The 19,546-nt window shown below is 38.2% G+C and overlaps 1 protein-coding gene across 1 annotated transcript in view; it reads right to left on the minus strand.

The window, feature by feature from the left end:
- ctnna2 (catenin (cadherin-associated protein), alpha 2) overlaps positions 1 to 18,966 on the minus strand; it is a 283,286-nt gene extending 264,320 nt beyond the window's left edge. Inside the window, exon 1 of the mRNA XM_034120744.1 lies at positions 18,743 to 18,966. The gene's annotated coding sequence lies outside the window, so the exon portion shown is untranslated. The remainder of the gene's footprint in view (positions 1 to 18,742) is intronic.
- Between the last annotated feature and the right edge of the window lie 580 nt (positions 18,967 to 19,546).

The raw sequence follows: 19,546 nt of genomic DNA on the forward strand, positions 1-19,546 counted from the left end.
TGTGATGAGTTTACTGTTGGTGGAGATCTCTATAAATGTCATGATCCTATCAATAAATGCTCTTCACACCTGTGCGTTATAATTGAACAAATATGAGAAATGTTGACACCCTGCATATATCCATCGTCATCCAAAGTGTGTTTCTAATGCAGCCACAGTATTTTCAAACGACATCTTTAAAATATGCAATATAACAACAAAACAAACGCTAATGTTGACAGCGGTAAACAGCATGGCTACAACTGCTTCCTGCATTTTATAAAAATGCAGCGAGGGAAGGTTTTGGCAGAATTTAATGATGTAGATTACCAAGTGGAAGCAGATGAATTGTTAAACAGTAACATTCATTAATAAAATGAAAACACACAAGTCCCCGATTCATAAATAATAGGGGTTTGCAGTCATTACACAGTGCTGTCAATAAAACAAAGAATGAGTTATGTTGTGGTTATCTTGGTGGACAATGTGCATTCTCTCAAAGTGTTTATTGGCTTTGTGTTCTAAACAGCTAGCACTGGAAATACTATCAACACATTCACAAAAGAAGGAGAAGAGAAGAGTTCAGAGTAAACTGACACAAAACAATCAGCACCATTGTAGACAGCACCGTACGACAGTGAAACGGGGGTAAACAAGCAATGTGTCATGATGTTTAGAAAGCCCGTGTGTTCAGTTTAGTATTGTCCTTTATTCACTGTTGTAGCACATCCTACATATTCTTTATGAAGTCTGTCCTTTTTATAGATTACAAAGTACTCTCACGCCTCAGCATGAGACTTTTCTTCTGAGGTGGGATATTATATATCTATCTGTTTATTTGGTTGTCTTCATTTGTTGTGATTTGTGAGATGTCCCTCCATTTGCTGTGTGTGTGTGTGTGTGTGTGTGTGTGTGTGTGTGTGTGTGTGTGTGTGTGTGTGTGTGTGTGTGTGTGTGTGTGTGTGTGTGTGTGTGTGTGTGTGTGTGTGTGTGTGTGTGTGTGTGTGTGTGTGTGTGTGTGCGCGTGCGTGTTTGTGTACTTGCAACTGACAAATGATCAGAGCGAAAGAAGGCAGGGAGGAATACAAAATAATTAATTTACTTTATGAGGAAAATAAAATTCAAAAACTGATGAAGCGAGACCAGAACATCTTTTACGACTGTTCCTTTCTGCCCCGGGACAGGCTTGTGGTGAAGGATGGTGACGTTTCAGAAGGTTTAGAGTAATACAACACACAGGGAGAAATATTGCCGATCTGCTAGAACTTAAGGATTTATTATATATAAAATAAAAGTGTGGAAAAAGTATGTTGAGTCCAACAACAGCTCTATTTGGCTGGTTGCAGTCACAGCTTCTGTATCTTACCAATCTAAGTAGCTATCAGTGTTCATACAAATGAAACACAGCCTAATGTAGTGTGAACTTTATTTTACACTAGTAACTTCGACAATATGCATCATTGCATTTTCTTGAGAGGTGTTTCCAATATCCTCCCCGCCTCATATAGGCCCTGTAAAAATGAAACACAGCGCACACACTGCTCTTTGCAGTCTCCTAGGTTACCTTGAATTCCATGAACAATATATGAAGTACTATAACTTCAAAGGCGCATTGTACAGGTTCATTGCCTTGCCAGTTTTGTTTAGTTTCAGACCTTGAAAGCATTGTTCCCTCTGCTCAATGTATCACTTTCCTGCAAATACTGTCTTTGCTTTGTTTTGGTGTTTTGCTTTGTGCTTTGTGCTTTGTAAAATAAACATTCTAGTCGTACTTCATTAATTTGTCTCCCTACTTAAGATGCATTCCTCTATTTACCGATAAAGAAAAATAAAGTGCAATCATTCCCATTCAAGACATTAAGAGAGACAAAGCGATCGTAAGAGAAATAGAAATATTGTGTAGGATAACAAACTGATAAAGATTATATATATCACTGCATACGTTCTTCAATCATCCTGTAATAACTCAAACAAGAAAGAGTCAGGCATAATGATGAAACTATGAACATGTTATAAAGATGTGATGCAGTAAAGTGTATCCTTCAAGACAAGAGCAGCTAAAATATGCACATCAAATAAAAACATCTTGATTAAGGACATGATGTTGTTGCTCATGTGAGTTCTTGACTGGAAACACTTTGTGATGGAATAACCACACAGATGGGCGGCCAGATGCTCCGTGGTTATCACCGGAGGCTTGTGTTTATGTACGTATCACTCGCTCACTTTAGAGGGTTCACTCTGGGTCCCTCAGCTATCCCCCCCACCACCTAAAGCCATCTACTGGAATTTAGGTTGATTGGAAACTCTGTATCGGCTCTCTTTATAGTTGTGAAGAAGTGAGTCTTTTTGTGCAAATAACTGTAGTCCGGCATTTTTCACCTTCAATTTGTACCATACTAAATGGATCAGACGGCATAAACTGAACACTGATTGTGTTGTAGATGCACTTTAAAAGAATAACACAAAAACAGACATGAATTGGCTTTTACAAACTAAGTGCTGACAAACCACGAAACCAAAGCAGACAGAGAAACACAATCCTCACAATGCAGTAACGGGCTGATATACACGACTGTATTGGCAAACTACATTTCTGTTCTACCCTGGTTAAACTAGTGATGGATGATGAATGAACAATGGTAATCAAAAATGTAAGCAAATATGTTGAGAAGAGTCAAATATTAACATATGGTGTATGGCGTAATTGTTGCGTCTTTGAGTTTTTTCGTCAAAGCTATTTTTTTAATCTAATATTAGAAGAATATTCAATTACAGTAATTCAACTGTGAATTCAGAAAGAACAACATGAGTGGGAACTGAGAGGACAAGGTAGTGTACATGGAGGCTGAGAGCACCGTGACAAATATTTGACATCCCTCCTGATGAAATGACATCATTTATTATCCGAATGTAGCGGTGGCTTCAATGTAGGAGAGGAAACAATGGCCTCTGTGGTGAGCTCACTCCATGCTGCTTTTTCCCTGTGTCAGCTCATTTGTCACCTAATGGAGGGTCTTCTTGATACTGTTTGTTTTTTCATTGCCCATTAAACAATAGTATTACCTTAGGTTCTGCTTGTGTCAGCTCGTCTCTGAAATAATGCTGATGACACGGCAGAGAGACAACTACTAACGGTTGTAAAGTAATTACCTCAAGTGACCAGGTGTTGACTGAGATGTGCGTGCGGGAGGGTTTTACATGTTCGCTTATTCATCAAGACACGCAGTTGCTTTAGATGAAATTTAAACAATCAGTGACTGTTTATTCATGGTTTTACTTATTCAATTTAAGCTATTCATTGCCGTAAACAAGAAAGAGTAGTTAAAAACAATATAGGCAATTTACAAGCTATTAAGCAACTAAGCCATCTAAAGACACATCACAATAGAGAAGTGTGCATCCCTGTTCATGGATTAAAAAGAATCACTTCTCTGCACTGAAACATTCTAATGTGCCCTCTGATGTTTACTACTACACGGTGTTTAGACTGCTAACTGCAGAACGCTGAAGTAGGATGATCATCAGAGCCTCTCAACAAATCAGCTAAACATAGTGCTGGCAGTGAAGCGGGACATTCTGCTGAGTCAGAGCTCTGTTTGTTTGTCTGTATTGATTGAGCACCTGTCATACAGAGATACTCCATCCAGCAGTCTATTGGAGAGACAAAAAACACAAACAAACAGATGGCATTGACTAGAAACTATTCAACACTGTCGGGCCACGAACACACACAGAAAGCCCTGCTGTTTTACCACATGTGGTGCCTGTGGTGCTGTACTACAGTTTACTATGTTAAACATGATTATTGAGGGCCTGATTGTTTGAAAATTCAATGGTTTAATATACATTTATAAACATGTTTCTCAATGGTCTGTAACATTATGCAATAAATAAACTTCAAAAAAGATTTGCCAACACATATATGACAAACTCTCAAAAATACCTTAAGTTTAGTATAGTTTTTACCTAATGTTTCACATTTAATATAAAAGGAAAAACTAGCAGCTTCCCCTCTGTTTTAAATAAACTCATCCTACCAAATACATCCCAATAGAGACATCATTCATTCTGCTACATTAATATAATCACATTATATAAGAGGAAACCACCTACGCATGATTTTATAAAGGTCAGCAAACAACTCACATATTATTGCAAATATTTGTTTTTACATAATGTAAGGTCTAAAACCTCTCGCATACAGTTGATGTAAACTCCCCTCTGTATTTGGCTTTTAACGTGTTTTAACCTCGACAGATACAGAAGGTGACCTGTCCAGGCTGTACGCTGTCTCTCGCCCAGTGCATGATGGGTAAGGTTGCAGCCCCCCTACAGCCATGAAAATAATAGGCAGATGGGACTGGCAGGATAATCACACACTTTAGAATTCACCAAATGTTGCTGGCTTTAGATCCACTGAAAAATCGGACAAGACATCTAGAAAGGCGCTACTGTATGACACCTCACTGGGAAATACAAGGACTATCACTGAAGCATGACACTGTCGGGGAAAATAAGATTTCAGTCATGCTGTAGCTCAATGTATCTCAGACACATTCACATTTGGAAACATGCAAGATCAAATCTGTTCAAACTCAACTACAGTAGTTGAATAGTGACAGCCCTAGTATTCTCCATAAAACATGAATGCCTTGACCAAAGAGCAGTGGCGGTTCTAGACCAATTTTACTGGGGGGGCCAGGCTGGGGCCAGTTATTTCATGAGAGGGGCACAACAAAAGCGGGTTAAAAAGAAAAAGACAGGATAAAGTAATTGTGTTAAATAAACATAACATATTTGGTATTTGTTTTAGTCAATTTAAGTGACAATTTAATAAAAAAACATAAACAGTATTTGCTTTTATATAAGGTAATGAACAGTTTAATCTCCATTGTACATCCGGGTCTCCGATTTGATTTAGTTCCAATAAATCGTAATATTGTAACCTTTTTTTTGGAGGGGCGCCACAGGGGGGTCCCTGGTCAGAGTTACGGGGCACTGGCCCCGTTGCCCCCCCCCTAAAACAGCCCCCTGCCAAAAAGCACAATTGTCTGTGTGTATTTTGATACAGTGCTAGATTTCTGTTAGACCTAGAAATAAAGCTGCCTGTCACATAACACGTAGTCACACCCTACAGTATGTGAAGTCAGTGAATCAACTGCCCTTCATGCATAGGTGAACCTTCACATGTAATCATGAATGAGGTAAACTATCATGACTTATTCTCATGTACACTTTGGGTTGATAAATGACCTTTTTAATGCTGTGTGATTTCAATTTGCTCACTATTCCTAAATGTATACATCATCTGGTGTTCTCGGAGGCAGAGTCAAAATCAAGAGCCCTTTTTCTCCAAGTCCATGTTGGCATGGATTAACTCCACTGCCTTGAATTCATTAACAAATGAGGTTAATACATGATAAGCGTTCAGGGAGCCGTGGAATAAGGTCAAACTAATGGCTAAACAGACAGGGTTAATTCTAGTCTAGTAGACTCATGTTTATTTACATTAAGCTACGATGCATAAGACAATAAAGTAACAATTTTATGCATTAAATATATATCTTTGTAATACCATCGTAGTTCATAAGTTAAGTAGAAAGCTCCTTTAAGGTTAAATGTTTGCATAGGAATGCTTGTGCTGCTCAGCAAAGCAGATTTGAATAACGAAAACAATCCAAATTCAACAAAATACTGAGCACCAAAAAAGAACATTAGGATTGAGACCTTGCTAATATTTTGCTTTTAAAACTCAAATGGAAAATAAGATAGTGTATAGCTATATCCTTAGGTGTCAGATCTCTAGTTTCAAGTTGTTTCACTACAATATGAGGGTTAAGTGTCCTTCAAATGTTATATGGGTTTTCAGAGAGACAGAACTATCTTTCTCTGAATATGCTTAGCCCTGGAGTTTTGAAAATGCATGCGTATTTGTCACAGATCAAAATATTCAAAAGTTTAAACTCTGCTTGCACTGCATAAAATGGGAATTAGAGCTTCTTCACCATATGACACTAACTTTGTGAATACAATCCCTGTCATTTGTCATTATTCAAAGTTAATATGCCGACAATGCATTGACCCAGATTCAGAGCGGAGTCAAGCAGTAGACACAGTTGTGAGGGAGTCTCTGAAAGCAGAAGTCAGGGCTCAACCTGCCGTATCGCTGCTGTGCAGAGCCGTGCTCTCAGAGCGGCCAAAACAGGCTGATCAAGGTTGAGCACAACCTGTGAAATTCTCAAAGCAGTCAAGTTCTCTTCAGGATTCCAAAAACCTCCTTTAAAAATGTAATACCCATGGCAAAGTTGAATCAATATTTTTTAACCATGTAAACACATGCCACTAATTTGCTGGAAGATGTTCTTAAAAATCCTATATCAGAACACCTCAACGAAGTTTTATAAATTATACATAGCTATTACTGTCAGTCAAATTATTTTCATCTGAAGAATATTCTGTACGACTTTGGTTACACTTCGTGAAATACGCAATGTGTTTTTTTCCTGATAACAGGTATCATTCTTAAGTAAAGCTCAAAGAGTATGTGGGGGAACAGGTGATATTTATACCACATACTCATGCATGCCTCTTACATCAGCATCTTGCTTTTTAAACAACATTTTGGGTCTCATGTAGCAATACATTTAAGACCAAATGTCCTCTTGTTTTTGTTGGTATCAATTCATTTCAGGGATGCACCTGTGTTTTCTTTTGTTAGGCTATAATCTAAGAAAACAGAACATTTCACGAGTAGTCGACATCACTCTAAAACATTTTGTTTATTTACAGTTCACGAATGGAGCAAAAATAATGTTTGTAAAATATATACAGTTTTGTTCATCTTGCCGCAGTTTTTAAATGGACCAGCCCCCTTATGCACAACAAACCTTCAGCAATGTAATATTATTTTGTAATAGTACAAACCAATATGAGGTTTTTTTAAGATTTAGTATTTGTCATACAACATCAATGACTTCACACTGTGAATAAGTTAACCTCGAAACAAACTACACTCCTCCAGTACATTACATGGTGGAGTGTACTGGAGGGATGTAGCACTGAAAGCTTATGGTGGGTTGGGTACTTCACAATTCATTTCCAAGATTCCCTCTAAAACGCATGACTCTTCCTTCTTCCCTTTGAGGACTGTTAAGGTCAAAGCAGAGGGGAAGACAGGTTTCCACTGTAGTCACATCTTTGAGCCAAACTGCACGACAAGATTCACGACCTTTGGAGAATATTTTCAAATGCTCTACCACTAATTTAATTCACAGAGATTAGTAGCAGCAGCAGGCTGTTGAAGGTACCATGTGGAGTTTTTAAGTAATACACAATGGAGCAAGGTTTAGGTGTGTTCCTTTTCTGACTTAATTGTTCATGCGCACAAGTGTTCTACTAATTAAAACGTAGTGACAGGAACATGCCAACAAGCGTAGCAATGCACCACAAAAAGGTAAAGAACAACACTACTAGTAGCAAGTAAGCAATGCATGTAAACAATGAAGGGTTTAACATATATCAAATAGGCTTGGCTTGAGGAAGGACCAAGAGAACACACAGTGCATTTTTGGTGAGAACACTACAAAGAAACATACATAATGTTTGTTTTTAAGAGAACACAACAGAGCATCTTAAATCAAGTGAAATCTACATGTTGGTTATCTTAACAAAATCCATCACATATATTGATGTCAATCCATCCTGTAAAGTCATTTCCCTTTAATCAAGTTGTGCTATTATGCTTTTCCTATAATTAAAACTACTCCTTTTCAAACAGTGATTTTACATCCGTTTGATTAATGACATTGATGCAACTTGAATCTAAAAAACGTTCTATTCTGATCTCTGGCAGCCGCAACCTTTTTTGTTGCACTTTGTTAAGTCAAATAGCTTTTTAGAGCTATTCCACACAGATGTTGTGATAGATTGTCAATGCATTTGCAATTGGTCCGAGTGGGACAATGTATCATCTGACCTAGCTCTGCAGCTCGGCTGTCAATGCAGAGGACAATGCTCAGCTTTGATTTGAAAGAGGGAACACATGTTTCTTTGATACCTACAGGATTACCATTTGTTACAATGGAAAGACGACAGAATTGCTATAATCTTGAACTACAGGCAGTGATTTATAACACTCACTAAAGTCTCACACTGTATCACAGTAAAGTCATACAGTATAGGGTTACCAAACTAATGTCTTGAAATGAACCCATGAACGTTTTTTTATAAATATAGCAAAACAAGGTTGGATAGAGATTTACAGTAGTATCCCGAATCAGGGTTTTGTGTGCAAGTTGTGTAAACGTATCAGTAATGTACATGTATGCAATCTAGCACAGTTTCTAGTCATTTCTGCATGCACAAAATACAGCTGTGTTTCAGGGCTGGTCAAGTCATGAGAAACTCAGCACGGTAAGCACTAATAATGGCAATAATAGCTCAAGATACAACTAAACTAACAATTGTTCATGCATTATTTGTTTCTCCTGAGAAAGATCTAAAAGAAAATACCTATAGTTCCTGGTTTAAGAGCCGCTATCTGCCATCTATGATTTCTTTGAGCAGTGATTAGTGGGCTAATAATGCATAACTGAGTGACTTTTAGAGATGTAGATAGACAGGAGTATTCAAAGAAGCCAACTACACAAGCACATGAGGATAACTTCTGAGAAAAGGGAGAAAACCCTTAAAAATGTATGTTACGCATTGCTCAGCAAATATGTACTGTAAGCACTTGGCACATTCAAAGCTTTTATCAGCCCATGTTATGTTTTGTGTTATATTAATTATCTTAGTTTGAATTAGGAGGTTTATTTCACATTGCATGAAATGTGTGTATTTAAATGTAAAATAAACAAGAGATCCTGAAGCAATATGTCTACAGCCTCCCACTACAAGCTTTAGGCTAAGCCCCGGATGTTAGAAGTGGCCCCTGGTCAGCATATATATGATCTGTAACAGAAAGAAAAAAGCACTCATCTAACAATAGAAAAGTGAATGCACCAACTGCACACACTGAGTGGGGGAGGAGCTGAACCAAGACATGGGGCCCACACTGGTCCCAGATGTAGCAGATGGTGGGGGTGGACAGGGAGTGAGCAGAAGTGAGGCCTCAAAAGGACAGAGCAACCAAGAGGATGGGACACTTGAATGGCCTCTGGTAGACGGATTCGTTTTTTGATAGAATCAAAACAATAAGGGGTGCTCAGCGGAGGATAGAAACATAGCAGAAGCAGAGAGGGAAGATTCTAGTACCATAAGTGTGTTGACATGACCTTTTGTAACTAGAAAAACAGATTGTGCTAGTGGGAATCACACAGAATGTTTGCACACAAATTATACAAGGCTCACCAAACTGCAGTGTTTAAGCAAATTAATGTATGCCCACGCTACATCTATAGAATTCACCAGAAGCCTGTTTCTATGGACGAGTGCCTCATCTCCACACTGATGACAGAATCTAGTTTGCTGTCGCCTTGACCGATGGACGGTTGGCACTACACCCACACTTGTTCTCTTTGTAACTTAACTAAAGTCTCAAAGTGGAAACTTATCATTTCAATTGAGTTAGAATAAAAGACTGGAATAATAATATTCATCTGGCTGCAACTTACGAATTATGTATCTAATATATCATATTCCAATCACTTGTATATAGATTTCACTATTTCACTATTTTATTTTTGTATTTACTTGCACAATTTTTTCTGTTTTTCAGTTTTATTGTGTTGCTCTGTTGGTGGAGCCTGTGACCTAAGATTTTCATCGACATAACTACACTGTAGCTATGTACGTATGACTAATAAAAGCCTTGAACCTTGAACTTAAGGAAAAACTGTTTGTTTACAAATGAAAACAAGTTAATGTTAGTAGCTAACTGAAGGCAGGATCAGTTGGTTACATGTGAGGCTAAGTGTCAGGGGTTATTTCTTCCTATCTCCAGCTAGCGTTAAATCAACATTCTTATTACTTAGGAAGCCTATTTTTGATTAAAAATACAATAGTATGTACAGCTTACGAATGTATATATTTGATAATATGTCCATCATTTTTGACTGCTTCACAGAATCAATGTATTCTATGAATGTCCCCAAACTGTCTTACCATGACCACTAGATTCAACATGCAGCCCTTGTACTCACAGAGAAGGCATCCTAGTCTGCATATATAACATGCTTTTTAAGAGAATTTGTTATAGCCAGCTTTAAAAATGATGAAATTATCCACATTATCTGGACTCATTATTAGATTAGCTGAGGTGGATCTGCCTGTACTTGTGAAGAAAGGCTTTGTTGTCACTTTATACCCTCAGAACTGACGGGGCCACCGGCGAACAAAAGAAAGAGACTATTAACTATTCAGTCTTGTCAAAATCAATATTTTTTCCCCAGAGACGGTGACATCTGTGGGAGGCTAGGGGGAGAATCATTAAGAGTAGAGAACATCCTGGCAGCAGCTTGGCATCACATTCCAGTTACAACATCTCAATGAGAAATGTGTTGTTGCTCACCGAGAAATGTTACTTGGTCTGTTCTTAGGAGATATTAACTATTTTTGTTTTCCCTCCATGAGTTTCTCAATGATCGCCTAAAACCTTTTCATAGGTATTGGCACCAATTAAATAAAGTTTTTATCAAAGAACAATTTGTATTGTGTAAAGTTAAATTAGTTAGTTTGAAGATTTCCAAACACAACTTATTTAAAGGTCCCCTATTATACTGTTTTTCATCAATATATCATAGGTCTCAGATATATACAAAACATGTCTCTGAAGTGTTTGGCTCGAAATACCAAACAGATCATTGTAGCATCCCATAAACCCCTCTGTTTCAGCCCTGTTTCAAAAGTGCTGATTCTCTGTCTGTTAGTTTAGATGAAAATAAGGGGCCACTCCCCACGCCCCTCTGAGAGATATTTGGTTAAAAAGAACACAATGGTGCTCTAGGAGGAGATTCAGGTGATCAGGTGGTGGGGGTTACCTTGGTTGGTCATTAGCTGATGGTTACACAAGCCAAAACATTGTTATGACATCATAAAGTGGCCAAAATGTGATCAGGGGCCTCATTCATAACGCCTTGCGTAGGATTGACGTAGGAAGGTTGCTTACGTAGTACAAAGCACAAAAATAGGTACATAAATGTTCCGCCATTTTCCGATTCACAAAACATTGCGTACCGGCGAGGGAAGTGCGTACGGCACTCCCTACGCCTGTTTCCCTTGATAAATCACAATCGACTCGTAACGCCCATATTTGCCTATACATAGTCAAAGAAACGCCCATTCATTCATTCATTTTGACTGACTGCATGAAGAAGATCGCAGGAAATAACGATAGAACAGCTAAAAAAGACATCTCACACCGTGTCAGATTTTGGTTATTGTGGGGAGGTCGAGATAAATCATATTGTTTGGTGGATGCAGTTTGAACCACAGTAGCAGCATGGAGGTCGGATCGTCACCAAAATAAATAAATAAGTGGTCCGAAAAAAGTTAATGACAAAAAAAATACACATAACCTTCCTCAGGCAGTGTGTTTGTCCCGGGGACAGGAGACACCCCCTTGATGAGAAACTGTAAGTAATTATCGGGGAATCCCTCCGGAGTGGAGTCATGACGACTGGATCTGAATTATTTTTTTGTATTTGGTGGTTTGTGTTCCAGCTGTCGATCAGCAACTATATATCCATAATCCACCAGTTAAAGGAAATACAACTAATGGGTTGTGTTATATTAGCTGTACAATTTACCACATATGGTGTTCTTAGTTTCCATAACTCCTGTGTTTTACGAGCGACTTATCAAGTCTTGGCAAACGGCATAAAACATGATTAAACGTGATAGTATATAAAACCATGCTCGTATCTACAACCTATAGAAATGCAAAACGGCATCAGTTTAGACGTAATTCTGTCCTCCTGCTTACCGCATCATTTATGAGAAAACATTTCATAACATTAACACAACATATTCGAGGTGGTTTTAAATAGCATCCGTATTTATTTATTTCTCCAAGTTATGTTTTTGTGTGCACTGAGGAGTCTCAAACAGGCGTTTGTTTAATCATTTTAAGATTGGCTTTAATCAATGTTTGAAAAGGAATTCTTCATATTTGATAAATGAGAGGTAACATTTTATTTATGGTATTATTTCCACATATTTCTCTCCATTCTTTCTTCTGCCAACGGTGTCGCAGTTTCTCGTCTCTCCCGTTTGTGTGCTTAGTGCGTACGCATGGGTTAGAGTTTGCGTGGAGGACAGCACATTTTCCCGTCAAGTTAGTATTTTATAAATCGCAAACATTGCGTAGAAACTGGCGTACGCCATTTTTTGAGCGTATATCCCTTTATAAATGAGGCCCCAGCTCATTTTCAGACAGGTTTCTATACAAATGGATCAGGACAAAAAGAGAGCGAATCTTTTTTCCTGAAACTTTCAGAATCTCTTTACACAGAGGGGACGCATGGTTATGTATAAAAGACATGAAAAAGTGGATTTTGCATAATAGGTGACCTTTAATGGAAACCATTGTCTACTGCATGTTGCCAAGATGCTTTGCTCCCAAGACCTTACTGTATGTCCTCTTAACATTAAATAAATATGGTCCAAACTTCTAAAATCAACACATCTGATACCCTAATCATCCAATGAGCCTAAACATATTTGAACTGCAGTGAGCCCATGGCTTTTTAAATTGGGTCTAATCAACCAGTATCTAATACTTTAACGCAGTAACAAAAGGCTGGGTTAAAGGGTGGACATGCCTGAGGACGTTTTTAGAGAACAATCGTTCTCACAGCAGACATTTGTGTGACAGGTGTTAATAATAACACTAACAAGGGCTTTGCTCTATTCATTTGTTCCAGTGAGAGGTGACATTGAGCCAGCCTGCACAATAACAGGAAGCTGACATCCAAACAGCTAAATGGCATGCAGCCATCATTAATGTCATTAACAGCTGTGCATTTCCCACTGTGACGAGTGAGTGTCGTTTGTGAACATGTGTGTTCGATGACAGTATGCTCTCACTCTGCACTAATACAAACCCAGATATGTAGCATTAAAATGTTAACAGGTAACTTTTAAAAAAAGTCTATGTCGAGAAAATGTTTAATGATAAAGCTATATATTATTATAAAAAGCAGTATTTTCTTCCACTGAGAAGTATTTAATATTACATTCTGTTTAATATTATTCCAGCTTACATCTACATTTTACTTGCACCATTGTTTCAATCGCACTACTTTTCACTATTGTTCTTGTCTTTTTGTAATGTCTTGTATGAGGTATATTGTATGTCGTACTATTGGAGGAGCCTGGGACTTCATATTCTCATAGCCAACAACTACTTGTTCATAGTTACATGCACACTGAAGGACTAAAAGGCTGCAAATCAACAAAAGCTACATTGCTACGGAGAAAGTCAACTGACCATAAGAAATGTAATAAATACAAAAGAAAACAACGCATAAGCTTATTTTAAGCCTAAGGTCTTGTTTAATACTTTAAAACTTTAGGCGCCATCACCAAGTTAAAAACAAATGTATTTAAAATCCACCCTGCACAATAAAACATTTGCATGTCTGTAAGGCAACATTTGTTTTTAGGGCAGGACTCCAACAACTATGGACAACTCTGAAGCACTGTTAAAAATGTAGCTCCAAACTGAGAAATAACTGAGCTGCATGAGACAATACAATTTGGTTAAATTCTCCATAGATATTCAAAATGGTGATGACACAAGGGGTGCACTTTATTTATTATTCTATTAGCTTCATAAGATAATAAGACAAATGCCAGCCCAACTTCTGATGACTCTGCAACGATTTGTCAGCAGTTTCTTGAAGAATTGTTATCCAACCACATTCACCCACAGTGAAACGGAAGGATGGGTAGATTGTTTTAAACATGCTATAACAACTTTCATTGTAACAGCTCATTTGCCAGGCATTGTGGGTGTGGTCTCAGCGAAATAGACTTGAAAATAACTTAAGAGAATAACCTTGTTCTTTCTTGCTGCACCAAGCTGCTGCTGACACAATACTTTCAAGCATTGCTGGATCATCTTCTTTATTGCCCCCTCTGAAAAAATGTGCTCTTTCCTTTTTTTGTGCGCCTTTATAGCACAGAGTGGGATATTATGAAGAGATAAAGAAGTGAATCTTGCCAATCTGGCAAATGCATATGTACAATGCTGTTGAATCTGCTTAGTAATTAACTGTCCCCAGTAACCAACAATACTTAAATTCCTTTTAAAGAAATATGTACTAAGCTCTAAACCTGATGGAAATAGTTGCTGTCAGTTAAATGCAGTTCCACATTTCAGCATACAAACCCTGGGGTTAGAATTGTTCAAATTGATTTGGTAGACAAAAGCGCTACAACTATTGATTGTTCTGTGTTATTTATTTTTGCCTCATCTCTCATCTCTTAAACAGTATCAAACATTTGTTTCTGGGGCTGGTATGAGAGGCCCGCGAGGAGAGGCAATCCTGCTCCAGTGTGCCGGGCTACCATGGCTACCTTAAAGCTGCACCTCAGCACAACAACAGGGGGTTCCACGGTGGTCAGCCAATAGCGCTTCCTCTCCCAGGCGACGGAGAACACAATGCACTCCGGGCTGCCATTGATTGCATAGTGTCACCCATAAATTAGGGCTTCCTTATCCACAGTAACAGAAGCAGGCTACACTGCAAATTGTGTTTAGTAACTGAGGCAAAACATTCAGCAAATGACATACAGGTGGCTGTCAAGCTTTGTCATTTGGTGTTATTGAATGAGTAATAGGGAATAACAAATAGGCTACAAACCAGCTGAAAATAATTGTGTTTTAGTATGAATTAAACTAGACTGCTCAATGAGGGATACATTGCTTTGATACCAGCTTGGTCAAATGTGTTACCTTTGTGTTAGGTATTATTCTCAAAATCAAGCAACATTTTTTAAGTTTGTCCAAAGGATAAAAGTGATAAAAGAAAACAGCAATTATGAAGTGTAATTTTTCTATAAAGCATGCTAAAACATTTTTTTTAAAGTCTCACACAACAGCATAATCATAACTAAGGATGTAGAAAGAATATACTAAATGTTAAAAAAATAAGCCCTGTGTTAAAGATTGACTTAAGCAGATGGTTGACAGTGCTACACATATGAAGTTATTTCCCAAAGGACAGTGAAGCTTTGTCCATGATTGGCAGTAGGGCTGTGCAATTAATCATATTTTAATCTCAATTACGATGTTGGCTTGCAACGATTACGAAAACAACGTAATCGAAATAAAACAATTATTGCATACTGCATTCTCTTTCGCAATGATGCACTGAATTTCTCTTGCGTTATACATCCTGCCCGTGTGTGCGCTTTCACCCCTCCCTAAAAGCCCTCTCGGCCAGGTTGTGTTGTGACTTGCAGTCTGTTTAATAAATCCATATAAACACGTTACAAGGGAAGCTTTAGGTGCCGTCTTTATTCTTCGGTCTCGAGCGTACAGTCAACTTTTACTAACCTCGTCAAGCTGGTGTTGTGTCAAATTATGCACCCCCGTCGTGAAATGCACCCCTTGACACGGGAACGCACATTTTAATGTATAGTCCGCAATTCTATGTTGTCTTTTTGATGGTTGGGTTGTCGAATCCTGGATTTTGCATTCATTCGTCACTTATTTTTCAGTTAATTTTTTATTTAATATATGTTTTTATTTAATTGTGACGTCCTGTCTGTATACTTGTGCTTGTACTTGTGCTTTACAATGTATTGTTTATTTTTACATCAAGTGCTTGAGGGTGGGATTAATAGAAACATTTTTATTTTGGGGGGTGCTTTTTATGAACAGCCTGGTTACCACGATATGCACCCCTTGCTATCTCTGACAATAAACGTGTCACATACATGAAAATTGATAAATGTATTGGTACTAGTCCTACAACTATACCCTCCAAAGTGCTTGAGGGTGGGATTAATAGAAGCATCTTTTTTTGGGGGGGTGCTTTTTACAGCAGGCCAGGGGGTGCATTTCACGACGGGGGTGCATAATTTGACACAACACCGGAACCTCTTAGTTACTTCCGGTTTCCGGATAAGGGGTTACCAAAATAAGAGTACTACGTGTAGCAGTATAATTAAACATTACAGGTTGTGAGTGACATTAGTTATCATATTTATATATGTTTAGTAGGTTGTGGAAGTGCCCTCCAAAATATTTGTTGATCTTATTTGTTGGTATTTATTATTTTTGATATTATTTATTTAAATGTAGATATAAATGTATAATTTATTTTATATTGGTTTTTCAGTTGAATTATACTTAAAGGTGGGGTATGTAATTTTGGAGAAACCAGCTCGAGTGCGCTAGAATTTGAAAGTACACAACCAGAACAAATCTGCCACTTCCTTACAGAGCCCCTCCTCCAACACACACGAACGCGCACATGACCAATGAGGGCACGAGATAAGTTTGTAAGATGGAAGGCTGACAGGCAGGTAGGCCATCCAGTTATTTTAGCCGGGCCGGCTAAAATGACTGGTCGTGCTTTTTACAGCGCTACGGCTTCCACAGATGATATTTATTTAATGTATTTATTGTCAAAGCATTTAATATATTCATTGCTATCGGGATGTTAAGAGCATTCCATGGAATATAACACAAAGTGTTTCTGAAATAAATGACATACCCCACCTTTAAAGTGCAGGGTAATCAACTGTTAAAAACATACTGTTCAAATTATTATATATTTTTTTTAAAGTTCAATAAATGGGTGTTTTCAAAGTCAATGAATAATCGTATTTAATAATCGTGATATCAATATTGACCAAAATAATCGTGATTATGATTTTTGCCATAATCGAGCAGCCCTACTTGGCAGTCTGGGATCAACGCTCTTGTAGGAGATTTACAATTCTTGTGAGGCAAAATGACAGCAACTATTCTAGTCTGCCACATCGAAGGGCAGATGATGTTAGAATGAAATGCAGGTAACTAATTGAGGACAGATAAATAGTTAATTAATTACAACAATGAAAATCCTCAGAAAATAAATTGACAAAAAATCTAAGCATATAAAGTCTTTTTAAGCAGAAAAAGCAAACAATGGCCGGTCCCGCCTTCCTCAGATGTGAGGATTGGCCGCATTGCCAATCTTTGTATTTATTATTGTTGTAAAATGTTTTATATGTATCTTCTTGGACTCTGGGAAATATTGTTTGTGCATTAGAAACTATGTTGTGAGAATGTATATTCTTAATAGAATTACTTACAACAATAAGATAATTACAACAATTATATTACAAATTAATTGAATATTAAAATCCACAATAATTAAAGCAGTTGAATTAATTTCTCATTTCATTGGAAAATAATTATCCTGCTCATATTACAATTTGTTCTTTATTTTCTAAAACTCAAAAGACACGGAACACTAAACAACAAAGTAAATTCTTGTCACTCACTAATATATATATATATTAATTATACGATTATTTTAGCCTTAGCCGGATGTCCCTATTTCTGGCATGTCACTGTAAACATATGGGGGGAAACACACAGCCTTGACAGTGATTCCAAGCATGCCTCCTTGCAAAAGTTCAAATTCTAAATACAGCCAAATGTGACCCCTAGAGGCATCTGAGACCCCATATCTCCAGTTACAGGAAAAGAATGTGGCTCACTGCACAGAGTCACAAAAGCTTGGGTCCCGCCTGCTGCACTGTACTGTTGAATGCAGAGTGCACAAATGCACACCTCACACATACAAACTATATTGAGGATTTTCAAATGTATGATGACAATTCAGCTAATAAATAGCAAAACATAAAAAGAACAAGCTGAAAACGTGCTGCAGTGTGTAGCAAACAAGGCAGAAATCAGTGCTGGAGCTAACTCTGAATGCACAGTATCTGCCTTACTGTTACAATGAGGGCCAGTTGGCATTTTTAATTGCATCACTTCAATGAGCTGTGTTACTTAATTGCTGTCATTATTAAAAGAGCTAATAGAGACTTGACTATAAAGCTCTGTTAGACTTGCAGAGTGAGGCAAAGCAAGGCTGTGTGCCTCTCTACTTAAAACCCCTGAGTCAACCACGAAGTCGCAATAAATAATTCAATATAATTTGCAAAAGATTAACTTGTAAGTCATGCGGCAGAGTGATGAGTTCATTTAAACCGTGCGTAAGAATGCCAATCAAACAAAGAGGTAAAAATGATTAAACAAAGACATTCAAGAGGTTTGCAAACACACGAAGGGAAGAAGCTAAACGATGAGTGAAGAAATGTAAGGATATCCATTTCCCAAACGATTGAACAGTCGTCAATACAGATGTGGGACAGTTATTTTAGAAGCATTAAAGTGGCCGGTGTCAGTTAGCTTAGCCACTGCACTAGCATAGCAGCCTAGCTTGTCTCTGCCCGACATCCCCTCACATATCAGTCGGAGCAGTCTTTCAGCACTGGGCTCCCTGGATAGCAGTGCTCGGAGTGCGGTGTGGATAACGTTAGCAGAGTGGGCGACACTGAGATTTTGGCTAATCAGGCTAGCCCAGCTCAGCACATAAACGCCATGTAAGCATGTGAGCACTAAAGTATTTCGGTATTTATTTACACCGCCAACCAGCACAATGATGAATGAAAAGTCGGACCTCGCCTAGGCTAATGTTAGCAGCACAACGGGTCAGTCAGTGCAGCAGCGGAGTGTAATGCTACACAGCTGCTAGCAAAAAAATCATCCACTTGGAAAAACCACAGCATCTAACTAACTAACGCTACGCACCTTTAACCGTAGGAGATGACACTCTCTGCAGGTCCACAAACTGTGTACAGCGCCTGGTCTCACTGAGTAATCCCAAAAAAATGGTGTCCTCCTGTTCAGTTAACCCAAGGCAAACCGTGGATATCGACTCAATCGGGACGCTTTCCTCAATCTTGTGGTGCTGAATCTGAGCTACACGCTTCTGTCGGTGTCTCGGAAATGCCTCCTCCTCCCACGACTGCCTGCGAAATAATGACCCCTCCCAGCGCCCCAACTACAACAACAGAGTAGGCAGGTGCAAATGATGGTGCGCTAGTAACCGGAAGCCTTGCAATATAGTGAGCCGTGTGGTAGGCTCCAGGGCTGGCAAATCAGGAGCTTTGTCAGGAGTCTCCGTCGTTGACGCATGCGTGGTTCATAGTGTGAGGATGCGCCCTTTCCAGTGAATACATTGTGATTTCTGAGCTTTGACATGTTCTGGAGGGGAGGGTGCCGATTATAGTTGGAGTAATACTAATCACAATATAACATTAAGCCTACTAATAAATGTGTGTTATACTATAATAGATTGAGCCAGATACCATATGAACTTTACTTTTCAGAAATGTTCACGGTATAACAGCACGTGTCAATTTGGTGTGATGGGAACATTATAGTTTTAATATGTACAGAAGGGTGAAAATGTGCTGTGACAGCTAGAGATGGACACATTTTAGAGTTGAAAGTGCTGTGTGAATGGTGTTATTGTGCTTTTTAAATTTGCTTTATATAATAATTATTTGAGACCCTTATGGTTACAGATAATTAGTACAGAATTATTTGAAA

The sequence above is a fragment of the Trematomus bernacchii genome, unplaced genomic scaffold (assembly GCF_902827165.1).
Source record: "Trematomus bernacchii unplaced genomic scaffold, fTreBer1.1, whole genome shotgun sequence".
Lineage (NCBI taxonomy): Eukaryota > Metazoa > Chordata > Actinopteri > Perciformes > Nototheniidae > Trematomus > Trematomus bernacchii.